This window comes from Cucumis melo, unplaced genomic scaffold (genome assembly GCF_025177605.1).
Source record: "Cucumis melo cultivar AY unplaced genomic scaffold, USDA_Cmelo_AY_1.0 utg001091l, whole genome shotgun sequence".
Classification (NCBI taxonomy): Eukaryota; Viridiplantae; Streptophyta; class Magnoliopsida; order Cucurbitales; family Cucurbitaceae; genus Cucumis; species Cucumis melo.
This window is the reverse complement of record NW_026124396.1, coordinates 1-5291: the sequence shown is the minus strand read 5'-3', so window position 1 is coordinate 5291 and position 5291 is coordinate 1. Positions and strand designations below refer to the sequence as shown.

General features: G+C 29.7%; 1 non-coding gene across 1 annotated transcript; it reads right to left on the bottom strand.

The window, feature by feature from the left end:
- Window positions 1-2008: 2008 nt before the first annotated feature.
- On the bottom strand, window positions 2009-2096 carry TRNAS-GCU (transfer RNA serine (anticodon GCU)). The gene has a single exon. It is a non-coding gene; the product is annotated as a tRNA-Ser (tRNA).
- Window positions 2097-5291: the final 3195 nt, after the last annotated feature.

Here is a 5291-nt window from a genome sequence, read left to right as displayed (position 1 = left end):
AATAAAACGATAAAAATAGATAATAACAATACATACATATCAGCATTTTCTGCCTAGTTTATTTAACTTAAGAGACTCAATAATCTTTCCTTAAAATAAAGTGAAAAAGATGTATGAATTGTTACTTGGATTTACAATTATTCATTACAGACAAACATACGAAAAAATGAGGTGAAAAGAAATACATAATATGTTACATATGTAACTTGATTCTTTGTTAATCAGATTCGGGCAGATATTCAAATTGATATCTTCCGTTATGGATTAACTCCTATCTACCCCCAATTAGATCGAGTAGATGCATCATAAATAAAAAAAGGATCCTACGGGGGACTGGACTAGTTTCGGAGGTGCTAGACTATCTTGTATAAGGCGAAAGTCAAACAGATCTAGAGTAAACGATTGTTCCTACCTATTTTTTTTTATTTGACTCTAAAATTTAGTACCCTAAACCCTAAATAGGTCTTAAGTTTCTTAAGACCATTAATTCAATTCCATTAGTGCCAAAAACACAAGACCTTCGTGTTTATAATTCAGAAATCCACAGAAAAAAAATACTCGGGTTTCACAAACCATTTAAGAGATAGAGAATAATAGAGGCTTTCGCATTTCTGAAATGCATCATTATAAGAAAATAATAAAGAACAATCACATTCGATCTATATTTAGACTCTTAAGCATAAGGTTGTTTAAAACGGCAATCTATAGTCTGATATCGAATATTTTTCCATATATCTTATAATATACTATTATTATATATAATAATAATACGCATACTCTGGGACGGAAGGATTCGAACCTCCGAATAGCGGGACCAAAACCCGTTGCCTTACCACTTGGCCACGCCCCATTTATATTCAACACTAATAAACACTAATATTGGTAGTGCTTAGTCGTCAATTCCAGTACAAATATTTATAGAATAAATTAGATTGTTGCTCAGATTTTGATACGTTTATAGATCCAATTAAACTCAATTTATTGATCATTACATATAATTCCATTAAGATATTGTATGAAAGTAGGATTTCTTCTATTCTCGTTTTATTTGAGAATTGAAGGATTTTTGATTGGCTGAGTTCAAATCAAAGAAAGGTTTTTTGACCTACTTTATGTTATTAATTTTTCCCTTATCCCTTATATCATAGCAATAATAGGGGATTAATAACTCAATCAAATCAAAAGAAATACAATTATCTTCAAGAACAAAGAAAAAAAAATTGTTATGCTTAATATCTTAAGTTTCATCGGTATCTGTCTTAATTCTTTCCTTTATTCAAGTAGTTTTTTCGTCGCCAAATTGCCCGAGGCCTACGCTTTTTTGAATCCAATAGTAGATGTTATGCCAGTAATACCTCTATTCTTTTTTCTATTAGCTTTTGTTTGGCAAGCTGCTGTAAGCTTTCGATAATATTTTTAATACTGTCCGAGACAAATTCATGATTTACTAGAAAAAAAAAAAAAAAGATTCTAACTAGTTATAAGATCAGATAAGTTGTTACATACAGTCTGAAGCTTTAAGTTGAATCCAATATTGAAATTATTCTATAGCTATGATAAATCTGGATCACTCTCATTTTCTTATTCTTACTTTTTTCCTTTGAACGACCCTCTTCGAGTCCCCCACAATATAGAATTGTGGGTATGAAATCCAATTTTGAGTAATCAAGGACTCAACTCTTAAAATTTTTTCCTATTTATAGAAATAACTTCACTGCATTTCTTGGTGTCAAACCAGATTAAAATAGAGAATCTATTCTCTTAAAAAAAAAATGATCTTGGAGATTGTGTAATGCTTACTCTCAAACTATTTGTTTATACAGTAGTAATATTCTTTGTTTCTCTCTTCATTTTCGGATTCCTATCTAATGACCCGGGACGTAATCCGGGGCGTGAAGAATAACAAAATCAGATTTTTTTTCCTTGCTTGATTTTGAAATGTTCTTAACATTTTATCTATTCCACATCTTTCCTCAACTATAAAAAAATACCAAGTAATTGACAGAAACGGAAAGAGAGGGATTCGAACCCTCGGTACAAAAAAATCGTACAACGGATTAGCAATCCGACGCTTTAGTCCACTCAGCCATCTCTCCCCAAATTGAAAAAGGATAATTACTATGATACATTGTATAAAAAATAGAAAATAAAGGCTTGAAAAAAGCCCTTCTTTATCTCTCTTTATTATCTTTATCTACCCCTTTATAGATATATAATTTCATTATATTGATATAGATAATTATCTAGATATATCGATGGATATCTATCAAATCGATAAAAACTTTTTTTTATTAGGAATTCCATTTAGATAAATTAGATTTCATTAGATAAGGGCTCAAAAGAAGAGATATCTTCAATCCTAATATATAAATAATACCAATATATTAAAGATTCATAAAAATATTTATAAATAAAAAGAAAGTACCTTTTTTAGTTTATTTCATCCGAAAAGCCCTTTTCTTTTTATTTTTAGTTCCACGGCCTGGCCTGGTCAGTACCTAGCCGGGCTTTTTTTGTTCCAATAAATCGTAGATCAAATTATTTATTTGATTTGAAAATGTTTTTGAAAAAAAAAAAAATAGAAACAACAAGAATCCTAAGAAGATTTATTATTTCAATTCCTATGATACAGAAAAAGATGATATAGAATCAAGGTTCGATTTCTTATTATTATTTTTTAGTACTTTACTAGAATAAAAAACTTGTTAATTAGTTAATTAAAACGAGTCCTCTTTTCCTAATCTCATTAGTGGCCCTGATGAAAATACGTCAACGCTCAAATTTTCATGATTATTTTCTGATCCGATCTTTTTATTACTTATTAATACGACTTATTTTCGTCTTCGACAAAAGGTCCATTTATATACAATAATTGCATTGTAGCGGATATAGTTTAGTGGTAAAAGTGCGATTCGTTCTATTAATCCCTTAATAGTTAAGGGATCCTTCGGGTTGATTAATATTCCGATCAAAAACTTTATTTCTTAAAAGGATTTAATCCTTTACCTCTCGATGAAAGATTCGAGGAAAAATAAAAATTCTCGTGATTTGTATCCAAAAATATGTTCTAAATTGAAAAAATTGGATCATGAAATTACGAAACATAATTTTATTGAATTGGATCAATACTTCCAATTGAAGGAATAAGGGATCCATGGATAAAGGTGGAATTTTTTCTAATCGTAACTAAATCTTCAATTTTTTCTTTGTATAAGGGAGATTGAAGCAAAACAAAATAGCTATTAAACAATGTCTTTGGTTTACTAGAGACGTCGACATCGTTTTTTTAGCTCGGCGGAAACAAAATACTTTTCCTAAGGATTATATTAAATAGAAATAGGGAACGAAATAAATAACTGGAAAGATTGTTATAATCTCCTCTTGTATAGGGATCATCTATAAAGCGGGTCCTTTTGAATGCATTCAGACGGAAAGGCTGACATAGATGTTATGGATGGTATTTTTTTTTGTTTACATCTTATAAATTTAGGAATTTATCCATCTTCCATAAAGGAGCCGAATGAAACCAAAGTTTCACGTTCGGTTTTGAATTAGAGACGTTCAGTTCAAAATGATGAATCAACGTCGACTATAACCCCTAGCCTTCCAAGCTAACGATGCGGGTTCGATTCCCGCTATCCGCTTATCTTATCTTATAATATTCTTATCTTATATTTATATATATTATAAATAGAAATTAATTAATAATGGAATTACTCAAATAAAAATTTTCAATTTACTTAATTTTAACTAAATTTTAACTAATGTATTAGTTAATGTAATGCATCATTGAATTCAATATGCAATTTCCGGAATTCTCACACATTTTTTTTACGAACAAGAGAGGTGAAAATACGAAAAAAAAAATTGGAATCAAAAGCGTCCATTGTCTAATGGATAGGACATAGGTCTTCTAAACCTTTGGTATAGGTTCAAATCCTATTGGACGCAATTTTTTTTCATATATTTTTTTTTAGTTTTAAATTTTCTATATCATGTCAAGAAAGGAAAGATTTTGAATGATTTGAATAAGAGACGCTTATTTATTAATAGTAATTTATAAATTAGTTTTAATATTAATTGTAACTCTAGTTTTAGATTTATTATATAAATAAACTAATAATTCAATTCTGTTTTATTTGAAGATAAGATATTAGTAGAAAGGATATTCAAATTCCAAATATTAAGATATTTATGATATTCTAAATATATTATTAGAAATATAATCTAATTTTAACTTTAACTATATTTATAAAAAAATTTCTTAATTGTATTTACATTTCATTTTAATATTGATATATATTTCTAGAAATATTATCTACTTTCTTTAATATATTTATATATATTTTTTATTTTATATAAATTATATATATATATATTCTACCTACTAACACCTAATAAATGAAAAGAATGAAATTATTTCATGTTTCAATTTTAACATTTGAAAGTTCTAAAATTGATTTATACTTTACTTGTTTTCTTTTATACTTGGTCTTGAAGTAGAAAACGTTCCATCTGTTCCTGAATAGCTTCTTTCAAAAGGGCTTCCGCTTCAGTGGTCAATGTCTTCGTAGAAGAGATTATTTCTTGAAACTGAGGTTTATTCGTTTTTACGTAAGTACGTAACTCAAGAAGAAATTTCCTTACTTGTCCAATTTCTAATGAATCAAGATAACCATTAGTTCCGGTATAAACAGTCATTATCTGTTCGTCTACCGTGAGAGGTGCTGATTGGGATTGTTTGAGCAACTCACGTAATCGTTGACCTCTTGCCAATTGATTCTGAGTAGCTTTATCGAGATCAGAAGCGAATTGCGCAAAGGCTTCTAATTCGGCAAATTGAGCCAATTCCAATTTTAATTTGCCGGCTACTTGTTTCATGGCTTTAATTTGAGCTGCAGATCCTACTCTGGAGACGGAAATACCCACATTAATAGCAGGTCTGATTCCAGCATTGAATAGATCGGCAGATAAGAATATTTGTCCATCGGTAATGGAAATTACATTAGTAGGAATATAAGCTGAAACATCTCCCGATTGGGTCTCAACTATTGGTAAAGCAGTCATACTTCCTTCACCTAAAGCAGAACTTAATTTAGCGGCTCTTTCCAAAAGGCGTGAATGCAAATAAAAAACATCTCCCGGATAAGCTTCGCGGCCCGGCGGTCTTCGTAAAAGAAGAGACATTTGTCGATAAGCTTGTGCTTGTTTGGAGGGATCATCATAAATGATTGAAGTGTGTTGTTTTCTGTACATAAAATATTCAGCCAAAGCTGCTCCTGTATAAGGGG